The following is a 15,904-nucleotide window of genomic DNA, read 5'->3' as shown; positions in this document are numbered from 1 at the left end:
AAGTAAAATGTTCCTTTAAGTCAGTGTTTCTCCATTGCGGTCCTCAGCGCCCCCGGCTCTGCATGTTTTAGGCGTTTCCTTTCTGCTACACACCTGGACTGAATCTGTTGGTGACCAACAGGCTTCTGCAGCACTTGATGGTCATGCAGTCATTTGAATCAGCTGCTCTGGAATAGAGGAACATCCAAAACATGCAGCGCAGGGGGGGCCTGAGGACTGGAGTTGAGAAGCGCTGCTTTAAGTTAATTATGTTAATTCAAGCTAGTAAGATTTGTAACTCTTTGAATTGAATTGAACGCAAACAAGTAATTTGTCGTCACAGAACCAAATGAATTAAGTGAGATCCATGTAAATAAGTTCATAAAATGAACTGAAGACAGAAACACTTTTTAAGAGGGAATGTGAATTAAAATCGTTGATTAATTTACTTGTAAAGAAGACTGAAAGATGTACCTGAAATAGACATTTTTCATCATGCAAAGAAACTTCAAGGTCTTTTGAAGGTTTCTTCAGTGGTCCTGATCTGTTTCCTTGATTTGGAGAAGAAATATGTCAGGGGTCTCAAACTCTAGTTCTCAAGGGCCGGTGTCCAGCAACTTTTAGATGTGCCTCTGCTGCACCACCTGAATGGAATAATTAGGTCATTGAGGCTCTGGAGAACTGATCTACACAAAGAGGAGGTAATTAAGCCATTTCATTCCAGTGTTTTGTACCTGTGGCACATCTAAAAACTGCAGGACAGCGGCCCTTAAGGACTGGAGTTCGACACCAGTGATTTATGTGATTCCCTTCAGAAGAAGGTGTGAGGACGTGAATTTCTGAGTGCTGGTTTTGGTCAATTTAGCCGCCCCACCCTGTCTGTATGTCATTGCTCCCAGCTGTTTCTCGTTCCCCCGATTATCTCCTCTTGTATTTATGCTCGCCTGCATCTGTGTCAGCCTTTGCTCTCACTCCAGATTTTCATTGAATCATCAAACTCAGTTGCTGAATCAGAAGTTGTTTAGTCATCTGGTAAGAATACCTTCAGTTTGCCCAATAGGACCCAGAGCTACTGAAAGGATAAACTCAGTTGCCTTCAACACGTCTGGGAGATAAGTAAGGAGTAGAATCAGTGGAAGTGTTTTGGGCACTCTTAAGGACACTTTCCTGTTTGCCTCCTTAGGGGGACGTTTCGTAGATTATCCTGCGTTAGGAGACCTTGGGAGAAATTGGGGACCCACTAGGAAGATTAAATGTCACACCCGGTTTAGAAACAACTCAAAATCCCTCAAGATTAATTAGTGGGGGTAGCTTGCCTCTGGAAATCTCCCCTTAAGCTGTGACCCCTACGTTGTGTGCTTTGGAGTGGCTTGGGGCGGTGTCAGGTGAAGTGGTTTGGGTATCTGGTAGAAATCCCTTTTGGATGCCTTCCTATGAGGGAGGTTTGACAAGAGTCACTAGAAAGAGGCCTCGGGGTAATTCCTGGACTCGCATGAAAGATTTAATGTCACAGATATCTTAAGACCCAGATGACTTAGAGGAGGGAACTGAGTTCTGGGGATCTCCGCTTCAGCTCTCGTCTCCACAGTCTGGCAATAACTGATGGATATATTCATTCTCCAGAAGACATAAAGTCAAGTCAGTCTTTAATGACCATTCAAGTCCTATTTTAGGTGAATCTCAAACATCCCATGACAGGGTAGGAAGGGGGAAGAAAAAAAAAGGTCCTCAAGACTCCTCTTAATGACCAGAGACAGGCCAGTAATGATGTCGATGATTGGTTGGGAGGGAAGGAGTGAATGAGTAATGTGGGGTTTGATTGGCTGCTGACCCCTGGGGTACATTATTGGAGACTGACAGCATGTGGGGTGGGGGGCTGTATTCTGGGATAATAGCAGGTAGCTGAGATTAGCTTCCATGGTGAGTGCCAAGCAAACACCAGCGCACACCTGCCAAGTAGGCCTATTGAAATACAAACACAATAGGAAGGAAACATTCAGTGGAGGTGCTTATTAGCAAGATTACAATGTGTCAATCATAGGGAAAGAGAAAGAGCGACATAATAAAAGAGCAGTAGAATCCATTTCAGAGGAGCCTTTGATTAGCATACTTATTGGGAAATGATTTCCATTGTGGGGCCTGTCATAAACCCTTTGGTAAAATCATCCTCTGTCATATCTGTTTCACGAATTTCATTTGTTTGCAGAACTTCCTGCAACTTCTTCCATCTTGTGATTCAGCCTCTATCCAGGTGCGTGTGGAGGAGGCGTCATGACTGCGCCGCAGCTCGACCCAGCTGTGGGCCCGCACTCGGCTGCTGGCAGACGCCACAGTGCCTCCACTGTTGCCCCCTTCTCCCTTCCAGCCTCCGGGACCTGCTGGCGAAAATCCAACACCAAAAAAAAAAAAAAGAACGTTTCCCTGTTTCTTAGCAACCGCAGGAAAGCCTTTCCAGCAGAAGCGGCGAGGGAAGAGTGTGGCAAGCGAGCGGCGAAAAACTGATTTTGAAAAGGATATTTTGTTGTAATTTATATAATTAAATTAAAGGATTACCCTGCCTTTCCTCATTCTTCTCACTTTGACATTATTTAATTACCTTTGGTTGAGGTATTTTTCGTTGTGTTTTGGTTTTTTTTCCTGTCCTGAAAGCTTTCTTGATCAATATTTATCTGCATTCCTCTGTGAGACAAGGAGGAGGGAGGTCCGGAGGGAAGTAAACACAAGCACCTGCGTTTTCCCCTCCCGCCACATCAACCCGGCTCTGTTTCAGCGGCAACAACTCAGAAAGCGAAGGGGCTGTAAGCTGCTCACCGCGGCCCGCTGGGTCAGGTGCTCAAATTTAACAAGATGCGGATGGAAGCTGAAGCTATTACAAGTGAGTTCTATCTCAAAAAGAAAAAAAAAAAACCCAATAGACTTTGCCCCGAGTCAAAGCAGCATTTTAATGCTAAAACAAGCATGCTAGTTCTGGCAATTCCCTGAATGCTAAGTCATTTAAATAAATTAAATATTTTAGAAAGTGTATTCAAATACACCGGTAACTACTTTGGACATTAGAGAAAGGGAAGGGAGAAAATAGATAAAAAAAACTTCAGTGTGTAATGCTAATGCTAATGCTGTATGTATCACACCAGTGTACTTATACATGAGTTAACATGCTCACACTAACATTTGTTCACTAAGATTCTAGTCTTAAGATTACAATCCAGTTGCGTAAAACAAATTTGTCTATTTTGAGCTTTCTTAGCAAAGAATGTACTTTCCCTGGGTCAAACTAGCACACTGACATAAACGCCAGCTAACGCTAACATTTTTCTCAGCTGCTAGACCAAAGCAAAAAAAAAAAAAAAAAAAAAAAAAACTGCTGAGGAGGATGTGAGTTGGAAACCGGAAAGAAATCCAGCTCCTGCCATTCGTTGATGTAGTTTGAGGAACTGTATGTTCCCATTCAACAGCTGTTTAATGTTCTGAAACGGTTTGTTGTGATTGGCTCTTTCTGCTTTTGCAGTTAGCTGTGCCATAACTCAGCAGCTGTTGATAAAACCAGGTTTAACATGGATGCTGTAAAGCATCAAGCGACTCCCCCCGGTGCTTGGCATCCTCCGGCTGTAATTGAAACATAACTTCCAGGCACTTATGTTAGCAAATCTAACAAAGTGTATGATGTTTTCAGTCTAATTGCCTGTGCGTCTATTGTAATTTACTCATTTAGCCTACTTTGCAGTTACCCAGGGAACCTCGCCAAACACAGTTAATAGTTACGCACACACTTTCCTCCAGGAGTCTTTCTGAGAATCAATTCAGAGCCTCTTTTACATCTGATCTGGAAACTTTAGACACGAATGTGCACAACTTACTTTTGCTAACCTGTGGAGTTTGCTTTGATTTTCCACTGTGTCACCGCTTGCTCATGACAGTGAGGGTCCTTAATCGTTTTTATGTTTAAAAAGAAACAGTCATGTCTGGATTTCTCTTTTCTGACTGTTTGTTTTGATCCGGCTAAGCCGATTTGGGTCGAAGCAGCTGGATCTCTAAAGTCCCGGATTTGTTAGCGGAAAATAATGAGATGTTTGTTGCGATCATAAAAAAACCAAAAAAACCAAAAACAATATCTGATAATGTCTGGGTTCCTCAGCAATAAGCGCCACAAAAATTAGAAATTGCAGCCAGGATTTAATCAGATATTGAGATAGTATCATGTGAAAACGGTTTGACATCTTTGGATAATAAAATATTCAAATGTAACCTGAACCCAGTGGAGCTGAGGGCCAACAGCAGCAACATCCTCTCACCTGATATTAATAAACAATATGACTAGTGCTGAGTTTAAAAAAAAGCACTTGCTCTGATCGTTCGGATAATTGAGGATTGTTCTGGTTTAACCGCAGTTGTTTGTGGAGTACTTTTGGTTGGCTTTATTCAAATGATCATTTGAAGAGTTCTTTTCCTATTAACTCTGCTTATCTTAGTCTGATATTAAAGATGAGATTGAAGGAAACAGAAACTTGTTCACAGCTTCAGAGCTGAAACCAATCTGAAGAGGAACGTTTTGTTTCATCTCTACATACTTTCTTGTCTTTATAGAAAACCCTTTCAACAAAGGCAGCTCTCTTTGCCTTTACGAGATCCACTTTTGAAGCAGGCATTGTGACTGACAGCTAAAAGTCTGCCTGCTTATCCCACGATGGCTTTAAAACCATATGGTATTATAATCTGTATTAAATATTAGAAGCATATCTAAACAGAACCGGCATTTTCTTGCAATGACTTCACTAATTCTTAGACGCTTCGTTCACTGTAAAAAAAAAAAACAACAACAAAAAAACACCTTATTGTAAATAATAAAAGCAGAGAGAAGCAAACAGATGTGATTTTTATGTAATGAGTTCACCCCTCTTTCTAATGTCCCCCTGGGAGGCTGCCCATTTGGCAATTTGCCAAAATGATCATGATTATGATGACCTCACTATTTGAGTTTTAGCGTCTTCATCTCTAAGTTACAGTCAGAGTGAGTACGTCCAATAGGACAATTTAATGCTGTTAGGCAATGTGTTTTATGTAAATAAATGTAAATACATATTAGCTTTGGTAAGCTAATGTGATAGCTCACCAAATATTCAATATGTTCAGTAGAAACCGTCTTAGCGCTACCAGAGAAGATAATATCCACAGACTTCCATATCTCTGCTCTTAGGCCAATCAGCACCCAGGAGGATAAATGCTGCTCCTGGATTGGCTGCTTTGCAAACACCAGCCAATAGCATCTCAAGTAGCACTGCTTTTAGCTTTCCAGGCTTTTATATATATGTATATTTATATTAGAAATGTGCTACAAAAAGATCAATGAATAGCCAAAACTCCACAGGTTAGCTAAAACAAAACTTAACAATTAATGTTAAGTTATGTTCCACAAAAAAGAAAAAAAAAATCTGTGAATATTGTGTACATTGAAACTCCTATGAGGATTAAATGTATTGTCAGCCCTGAAAAATATTCAAAAATATCAGTAACACTACTGCATCCAGGCAACAAGTTCAATCTCATAAAAGGCAACCATCGTGTTGCTGGTCCTTCCCAACCACTTAGTCCTTGGCTAGCTTTAGCCAAGGATGCTAGGACATTAGCATCCTTGATAAATACAGGAAAACCCTGGAAGAAAGAGGCTGCAGAAGAGTAGAGACCTTCCAACAGAACAGCAGTGTTTTCTTGATTCAGCATGCTAACATGTTAGTTTTTTATCTTCCACCTCATTTATTCGCTTTTTATTTTCCTTCTCTTCAACACCTGGATGACTGGTTGGCTAAAGTTTTTTTCAAAACGGCACCCAGGAAACAACAATGGTGCCCAGAGATCAAAAGTTTGGAGATGAAGTTTGCACAGAAGGTGGAACACAGGGGAGATATAGATTAAAGCATAATTAATAGGGCACCTGTTCCTGTCATCTGGATGTCAGGAAGAACGGAGAGAAGACGGAGATACAAAAGAGAGATAGAGGAAATGCACCACGACTGGAAAAAAAAAATAAAAAAAATTTAACGACACCTATATAAAATACAAGAGATGGAGATCATATTACGGCCATTATGGCTCATTTCCATATAGAGCCCTTTGCCGGCGAGTCAAGGAGAGTGCAGCGGTCCATGTAAGCCTCGGCATGTTCCTACTCCACGCAGCAGTGAAGTCAGCGGGTAGGAAGAGACATGTTTACATTCTGTTCAATGAGCTCCGTGAGAAAACAGACACACATGGTTTTTTGAGCCGGGAGCCTCGGTTCAGCGGTCCAGCCTGCAGAGAGCATGTGACGTTTTTACATCCAAGATCTGAAGAAGTCCAAAGAAATGAAGCAGGAGGAGGGGAAGAAAGAGGTGTTGACTTTGAAACGAATAAATATCCAGATGGATGGAACGTCGCCGCGGTGGAAGCTCGGTAGAGTTGTTATTTTGAAGGCACACGTGAGGAGAGATCTCAACTTTCTGCCGATTGTACTCCGAAGTATTCGTGTAAGATCAACAAAGCGCAGAAAAACAGCTCTTGAGATATGGAGGAGATTTCCCTCACTTCAAATGAAAACGACATCAAACATGTGAGAGGAAGTGAACCCACACATGACTTCTCATGTTCAGAGGGGGTTAAACTCCCACCGTATTTAAGGAGGTTTAGATCCTTGACCAGCAACCTTTAATGTCAGCCTACTTTCTTCTTTTAAGGCTGCTCTTATTCACTCCTAAATCTAAAAGTTTTATCCTTTGTTCCACTGGAATTGGAGAAAAAAAATCAACATTACAAAGCGCAAAAAGATCTTTGGCCGGTTAGAGCTCACGTTATGAAAGTAATTACAAATCCTCAAAGATAAGAAGAAAACTGTGTGGAGGAAAAAAAAGATCCGTTTAAAAACAGACTTTGTTATAATATTTACTTTTTCATATCAGGAAACCATAAAAATGATCTGGTCTTTACAAAAACAGAAGTAAATGCATGGCAACTGAACTCCTAAAAACTAGCATTATTATGCTAATGCTATCATGAGTTCTATATCGCATCCTCTTGTTGGATGTTAAATAGCCTTTGGTACATAATTCAAATGTATCAGTTGGACTATGATGAACTTTGCCCTGTGTCAGACCATGATGCTAATGCTAACATCAGTCACATGAGATCTGTCCAACAATTGGAGCCTGATCATCAACAGAGCAATTTATTCAAACATGGCAGCTTAAAGCCTCACTTCCAGACTGGAACCTGGTTGAATTGTTGCGGTGGGAACTTCATAGGCTGTTTCAGTAATAAATGTACATACAGGTCAATGAACTGAAGCAACGTTGCTAAGAACAATGGGATGAAAGAACAGACGCTTGTGTGAAAATGTACACAATTTTAGATTTCCTCGATTTCAAAAAAAATATAAACTCAGATTATAGACTTTGATTTGTGAGCCCAAATGAAGTGTGTAAAACTTTTTCATTTTACACTGCAGCCACTCGACGTGCCGCTGAAGTCACCGAATCCCTCTCATACCAAGACATGGACACGATTTAGTTTCAACACTCCCAGCTAGCGTCGACAATCACTTTAGGTTGACAGCCCTGCCGTGTAGAAGTGTGTATGTGGGGTTGATATCCAGGGGAGCGCCTCCAGCATCTGCTCTGCCATAGGCTTTCGCCGCTGATACTCATCGCCTCCGACAGCCCGACAATCTCATATAGGCCAACTTCACGATCGCCGTCTGCGTTGTCAAGACGCATTTACGGTCAAGAGCCTGATTGTGAAATTAAAATCTTCCAGAGGGGGAGGGGGAGGAGGAGGACGGTTTGCAGGACATTAGGAGAAAAAACCGAAACAATGACAAAGCCGTACGGTGTCTGAATTCGGAGCTGCAGCTAACAAAAATAAAAACACTAATGCATAACTCATGAGGCAAGGCTGTTGTAGGAACCCAGCAACAGCAGAGTGGAGTATCACATTATGCTGTTGCCTTTGGGGACCCTACATAATGCAGTTATGTGACAAAGCTTGTGTACATCACCCACAGGCTGGCTCCTGCTTGCTTGACATTGACTGTCAACAAAAAAAAAAAGGCAAGGGCCATGTTATGTCCGACACTACCGAGGTCACGTAGTGCTGGTTTCAGTCGCCTACATCGCTGCTAGAACCCAAATGGCGGCGTTGAGGAAGGGTCCGATGAGTCCATGTAGAGGAGAAAGTGGGGCCAGTGAGGCCTAATGTCAGCTCACTCCACCAAGGAAAAGAAAAGGTGCTTAATGGCCCTTCCAAGTGATTGATGATTGGGCCCTCTGCAGAGGTTGGATGCAGCCATAGGAAGACAATGCAAGACTTAGCTTGGATAATAAATTCATGTCAACGGCAAAAGAGACAAAAATGCATGAATTCCCAGCGAGGAGAGGATGTGAATGTATAGAAGCAAAATAGCGGTTTCAGTTAATGATTGTGTTAGAAGAGGCCAGTGGGGACATAAATCACATTTCCCCTCACATGGGGCAGCACACTCTTACAATTCTCCTCTTCTATTACACAGACATTACCTTCATACCAGCCAATATACTCTTTGCCCTCCAACACACTGAACATTTTCACACAAAAGAGAACATGCATGTTAACGCACAAAGTCACTTTAAGATTAGGTTGATATTGTTTTTCCAGCGCTGCGGACGATGTCACCTCCGATTCTAGAACGTTCTAGCTCCAAGCAGACAACCACTGGGCATGCTAATCACTACGCAGCTAACAATAAAACACCCAAACACCAAGGTCTGTTGTTCATGAAAAAAACGTACGATACTGCAGGTCACTGGTTTTTGACAGAGAGGAGCAAAGAAGATTCTCACACTAACTTCCCATGCACTCTACATGCCTGGCAGCCATTTTGGATTTTACAATCTAAAATCCAAAACTCAGGGCTGCTCTGAGCTTACAATCCACTTATCTTAGAGGCGTATTTTTCTAGTTGTGACAATAAATCGGAAACATAAATGGCAGAAGATACAATCCAGCCTGCAAGAGAAAGTTTCTTTATTTCGATTGACATAAGGAAGACAAAGCATAGTTAGCTGTGAAGTTAGGAGTTGCTATTTAAAGTCCATTGAGTGGAAAAATCACCTAACACTCAGATCAAAGGAAGATGTGTAAAAACATTCAGTCTTTACCCTGATGAACAGTGTGCGTCTCTATAAACCAGCACCGTTTTCTGCAATTACGCTCATTTCCTTCTACATTGGCTGCTTATTTCGTCGTCACCAGACAAGAAGACCAGAAACAATTACCGTCTATTTTCCTCCCTCTTAATGAAAAGCAAACAGTAGAATCTGCAAACAGCAATTCCATTTTGTGGCAGGTTACCAGGAAAGCTGCGTGACTGATTAGAGTCATGTCAGATTTGATCAGGCTTGTCTCTTTATAAAGCCAGTGCTTGTAAAGCAGAGGGAAGGTATTAGTCATCTTTTTTGCAAATGATTTTAGCATCTCCATACTTTATTACCTTGGATATTTTCCTCACATTTACCTTTTCATGACCCACAATTTGCGTAAGCTCTGATTTTCCAGGCTTAGTCATGCTCTAGATTATGACGTCTGAGATATGCAACTCAGCTGTGAGCGTCTTTAGATCTTACTGCTGAAAGAATTTACATCGACGCTAAGAACGGCTGAGTTTCATCATCCGGAGTGACATTAGTCATGATTCCCTGAAGAAAGCAAGTTTTGCTTGATGAAGAGGAGGATCAGCATCTCTGACACCAGATCCACATTCTCTCCAGGACGTCACAAAGATTTCTTGGCTGATTGGAACTTCCAGCTGTCACTTCCTACAGGAGGCCACCGGAGGGCAGCGGACTCATCGTCAAGGCGCTACAGTACCTTATCCTGCTGGAAATAGCAATCAGAAGATGGTAACACATATATCTGACATGTTTTCGACGTCAGATATTTGGTGCCCCACTCAGCATTACACCTCCAACACCAACCTGATCTGTCAACACAACACAGGACAGATCCAAACTTTTATGTTGCTCATGCCAGATTCTGACCCTACCGCCTCAGTGTCACAACGACGTCACAACCAGGGGCAAGACTTTTAGTCTGTTCTCTCTCCTCATAGTTCTGGTCCATCATTTGGGACCAAAAAGTGTTGGCTCTGTACAGTTCGTTAGGCATTTATCCACTTAATGATTTACTGCAGTGCAACAAGAGCAACATAAAATTAAGCACATTTCACAAAAACCTCTATGCTTTAAGTCACAAATAATGTAATTATAAATGTTGAAATATATAAACATAAAACTGCCTGTTGTGTGTATTTACACCTTCTCCAACCTCCTCATAGACAAGATGGCCCCTAAATTCATAGGCACACTAAATTATCGCCGCAAATCCGTACAAAAGCAGAGAACTAACGTTCAGTTAGCGTTTCCCACCACTGATATGGGTCATCTGTACCACAGAATCACGTTAGCATGTGGCGCTGCTAGCCTTCTTCTTTGGCCTTTCTGCAGGTATTAAAAACGGCCACAAACTGATTCACGAGGACAGTTTCAGAAAACAGACCGAGAAGAAGAAACACTTTTTTTTCCTCCGGTGACTTTAACACAGAGCGTGTTTGTAAGGAGCATGTGTATTTCCATGTGCGTTACAAGCCCATGAGCGCGACATGCAGATTCTCTTTGTGTTTCTTTCCGAGTCGGGGAGATTCCAGTTGTGACGGCAACACACGGGAGAAAACTCGCTTCCGTTCGGTTTCGTCTGTCACCTTCTCTTTCTTCGCTTATTTGATCCGAGGTCGTTCTCTTCATATTCCCGTTTTGCGATCTACATATTAATCAAATATGGATTGCAGGGTTCTGCCATTCTTGTCGCATAATCAGAAGGCTGCCTTCAGAACATCCTCTGTGATTGTCTTGGTCAAAAATAATTTGCAGTTATTGCTTGTCATTTTCTCGCTAGGTAAGGCTTGGCTTCTTCATGTTTTAGCCGCATATCATTTGTTAGTGGAATTTAAATAGATTTATTTATTAAATTATGTCTTAAAATGTAGAAAACTCTTCTAATATGTTCACCGAATCATTGTTTCTTTCCTTTTTTGTTTTGACAGACTAAAACAAAGCTTTAAAATGAAAACAATCAAATAATAATATGAAATGAAAATATTTACCTTAGTAAAAAATAAATTTTGTTGGTCATGATTGAGGTTTAAAATCGCATCCAAGGGGGGAGAATACTTTTGATAGCATGAAAATTACAGAGGAAATACATTTTTAGCTCCAGATATTATTGAACTGGATCAGGTTTATTCACGAAGGAAAGCATTTTCACTTTTGTAATCTATTTATTTCAAACTGAAAACTTCCTGGACCCGCCATGTGTGGACGCCTCCAGGGGAAGCGGCGACCGCCACTGCCCCCTACAGGCAGAGGTCAGGAAGCGGAGGCCTGCGGAGGCCCGCTCTGATAAAACCCGGCATTATATTTATCCGTTTTATTGATTCTGATGCTGCAGCCTGGTGAACTCTGGGGCTGATCCCACGTCCGACGTGGAGGACACACACACACACACACACACACACGCCCACAAACCACTTCCTGGTTTGCAACTCTTCTGTAAGTTAGCAACGCTAACTAATGTTAAGAATCACTGACGCTACAAAAGAATGTCAATGGGATATTATAATTTACGGGAATATCAACACCTCCAAGCATCTGCAACAAAACCCAATTTCTTCCACAGTCCTGAAAATTGAAAAAATTATGCAAAACTGCATGTCATTCAGCAAGATTATTAGTTTTATGTTTTATGTTTTTACTTTTTATTGGCCGTTTGAAATAAATAAATAAAATCATGTTTAAATGCTCAAACTATTCAAATGATATCTTCCCTTGAAAACCTAAAAACCCTTCTTTGAAATAAGGGAGTAATGTGGGAAAAGAACACAAGGAAACAGAACTGCTGCATAAACAACGTCCAACCCTTTCAAAATAAGAGCACGAATTTAACCGTCTAATTACCAGACGAATTATTAGCAGTCGAAAAATCAAAACTTCAACACAAATGTTGAGCTTTATACAACAGAAGGTTTACCAAACAGTTAAGTATTGGCCAAGTTTGAGAAACAACTTCAAAGTTAGCATAAACTCCAAAGCACTCAGCTAAAATTAGCAGGTTAGCTAAGACTTTAAAGTATTTTTGGGCTATTAATTAGCATAACGTTTTTAACAATCTGTTGCAGGGTTTTATAGATTGTTTGGCTGTGACCTTAAAAAAAGATAAACTTAACAAACGTCTACGGCAAACAACTTACCTCAGGGCTCAAGGTGAGTTTCATAATATTATAGCAAGCTTTCCATGTCATTACAACATTTCTTATTTTAATCAGCTAGATCATATTCAAGCTCTGGCGGTTTGCAGGTTTTTATGAATATCTTGTCCTCATTACATTTTCTATTCCTTTTTGTAGATATTCAAATACAAATTATAATGTGCATGTTGCAGTTTTCTAAATTTGCCTCCATATCGAATTTGATTGAAATGAGTTTAAGACAGAGAAACGATACGATGAAGGACAAACCTAAATGCTGAAACTGCTAAACGCCCAAAGCTCAATGAATAAATGAATATAACTTGGCAAAAAAACAAACAAACACAATTTAATGCTTATTTATTCAATTAGGATCACAAGTTGTTATAAACTATGTTAATTTTATCATTTACATGGTGCAACTTAATCACAGAAGTCAGGGAGTCACTGTTACTATCTACATCTCTAAATATTTCTTCTTAGATCATTACCATATGAAAGATAAAAGACTTTACACCAGTAAAAAGACGTAATATTGTTGCATGATCTTAACATGGGGCTTAATATGCAAACAAAGCCCTTAAACAATCAGTGGAACAGTGCTGAAGAAGTTCGTCTCTTGCTGGGTGAACGTTGGGAAACATCCAGAGTGTTTCTTATAAATCACAGAGTCCCAAATTCTCTGGAGATGTCATAAAGATGCAATATGCATACATCCTGCAGCTATGATGAGCTGCTTTAAAAATGATCTCAACGCAGCCAGACGTGCAGCTGTACAATCCGGACTCTTATAAGGGAAAGTATTCATGAGTTGTGAAATGTGAAGGTCTGAAAATGTTCGTGGAAGAGAGATGAGAGACGCTCTATTATTTATTTGTGTTCAGAGCCGAAGCCTTGTTCCGTTCAGACGTCTGCAGCTGCAGATTACATACGGGACAGTTTGTCCTTCCCAGGTTTTCACGTGGAAAACTTCATGGTTTTGCTTCCTGCCTGGCAAGGCAGATGTCATGTTCTTAACATACACGGGGAACTTTAGAAAGATTCATTTAAACCCTGAGTTTCATATGAAACAACTTTGAAGCAATGTTCTTAAATGTTACGACGAACTTGGGAAGTGAAATACTGAAGAAATGTTGCTTCATATCCAAGAGTTTAATTATCTCAGTGCACGGCGCGTTTTCGTCCTTGTCTGTGCATCACCACTGGTGCAGCTTCATCACAGCCGCTAGTCTTCAGGGGCTCAAGAAAATCAGAGAAAAGTTTCCGCTCCAGAAAGCCCAGCGAAGGTTGGAAGTAGGAAGTTTCCAGAGCGGTTTGTTGAAGAGCGAAGACGATGCAGACTCGATCAACACGTCGAGGAAGTCGAGTGTTTTCAGCATAAACTGAGAACATTTCCAACAAACCGGCACTCCTTTACAGACATAACCCCGAGCTATAGAAACATTGAAAAGCTTCACCTCTGACGTCCTGCCTGTCCTTTAAGTCTTTACTTCAGGCAGAAGCTAGCCGAACAGCAGCTAACGGGAAGCAGGTGAGGGAAACAAGTGAAGGACAGGAAGCCAGAGCGCTACCTGTTCCTCCTGGCCCCCGTGCATCTGCCACTATAATTTGCAATAATGACGGCGTCCCAGCAGGGCCACTCCGCGCCGAGTGATTCGGAATTGATTTAGTGCATTAATTACGCCCCTGCTACGCTGGTGTCACGGACAATATTCTACAATTTGATAAGCAAAAGACGCGCCGCGGGATCGTTTTGATGAATCGCCGGGGTTTGCTTTTATGGCCGTACCTTTTAATTTAATGGTAATCACTTCCCCCGCCCCCGTACACCCCTCCCACCACCGCGGAAGAAGCAAGGCTTTAATTTCACCTCGGAGACCTCTGCTCTGCACCATGTCTGCTTTGATCAAGCAGACAGAAAAACCAATCCTCAACACACACACACACACTGCGCTCCAAACCGCAGGTTGCATGCTGGAGTGTTTCTGTTGATCCCCAGACACACACACACACACACACACACACACGCATGTTTCTATGACGTGTGTCTGCTCCTCTTACTTCCTGCAGAGGAGCAACATCTCTCTCTCTAGCGCTGCAGGCAAAACAAGAAGGAGCCCAGTAATGAGCTGCAGCCGGGTCTCGGTGGTACCACCTACTAGTCCACCTCCCCGAGGGCAGAAAACACCCCAAAACCCCCAAACTGAAGAGCTGCAACTCCCACAACAGCCCAGGCCAAAAACTGACAGCTAATTGTCGCTGGTTTTGAAAAACGCGGCTCCATATTGACGTCCCAAAACTCTAAATCAATAGAATTCTTCTTGCGCACTCTAGATTACTTCTTATTGTTAGGTTTATTGCTTTATGTCCATTCATTGTCTAGTAACCATCAGTTCATAGCAAAACCGATGATTAGAAAGGCATAGTTTGTGGTTTATTGCAAAGAATCCAGAAAGGAAAGCAAATACAAGTGGAGAAATTAATTTTGCTGCCATATTCTTTGCATTTATGGGTGAAGACTCTCAAAAACCACCAAATGATAGTTGAATTTGAATATGATTCCCATGTGGGACAGACAGTAGAAAGCAAAACTGATAGAATAAGTAGCAGGAGTTACATCAGCATTACCAACAGTAAATGCTGGATGATGCAGGCTGGCTGTATTGTTGACCAGCAGGGCTGTGGGCCGTACAGACGTCCAAGTAAATAAAAACTAAAACTGTAGCAGAGCTGGGCCCTTCAACAAGGTCGAGACCCAAAACAAACACAGGAATCCACCCAGGACCGGCTGATGCGGAAGGAACATGGGAAGGTCTGGACCTACTCAAAACCCAGATCTTGACCTCAATGAGATCCTTCAGCAAACCCTCAGCAATCTGTTTGATAGTTTTTCTTTACAACAGAAATCCGAGTAGTTCCTCAATTTCTAAAGAATTGCTTGAAAAAAGCAAATCAGAGAAAGGAAGATTTACAGAATATTCAACGTTCTCTAGTAATTTTTTCATAATTACAATGACAACAGAGAGAAAAAGCCTTCATTGTCCACTCTCTTCTTCATTTCAACAAATTCCAGATATTCTGGAAACAAAGCCTCACATGAGAACCGATGAGCTGCAATTAAACAGCAGGTAAAAAAAAAAAAGAAAAAGCGAAACAAAAGAGGATGATGTTTTTCTTTTCTTGGACTGAAACGCCGTCATTACCCAACAATTAGCGCGCTAGCAGCAACACAGGGACGCGGCACTGGGATCTGACGGGTTAGCCGGCTGGCGCATGCAGGACGCTCGTTTCCCGCGTCAAGAGCTGTAATTATGGCGCCGCCGCCGGGCGCTAACAACCTCCCATTTCAGCCGACAGTCCCAGCCTTTTATGAGCTCCTCCACCGGTTCAGAGGCTAATGAAACGCCGTGATCCGCCCCACCGCGGGGGGCAGCGGGAGGGGAGGCGTGAAGAGGCCCTGAAGCGGACAATGTGTGTTCGAGGAGCACAACAGTGTGAAACGTCCAGGAGGTGAATGGGAGCAACTCTTGACCTCTGTCTCTACACCGCGCTATCGGGTCCGTCTGCAGGGAAATGGCCTCTGTCGCTTCAAGAGAAAAGCTCTGATTGGCAGGAAGACCAAGC

The 15,904-nt window shown here is 41.9% G+C and overlaps 1 protein-coding gene and 1 long non-coding RNA gene across 5 annotated transcripts in view; one reads left to right on the top strand and one right to left on the bottom strand.

Annotated features, from left to right (window-relative positions):
- LOC122826847 (receptor tyrosine-protein kinase erbB-4-like) overlaps nt 1–15,904 on the bottom strand; it is a 238,051-nt gene that overhangs the window by 84,451 nt on the left and 137,696 nt on the right. The window lies entirely within an intron of this gene.
- LOC122826852 lies at nt 944–2,225 on the top strand. The gene is made up of 2 exons (XR_006369881.1): nt 944–1,095; nt 2,186–2,225. It is a non-coding gene; the product is annotated as an uncharacterized LOC122826852 (long non-coding RNA).

The sequence above is a fragment of the Gambusia affinis genome, linkage group LG24 (assembly GCF_019740435.1).
Source record: "Gambusia affinis linkage group LG24, SWU_Gaff_1.0, whole genome shotgun sequence".
NCBI lineage: Eukaryota > Metazoa > Chordata > Actinopteri > Cyprinodontiformes > Poeciliidae > Gambusia > Gambusia affinis.
This window is presented reverse-complemented; position numbering and strand designations above follow the sequence as displayed.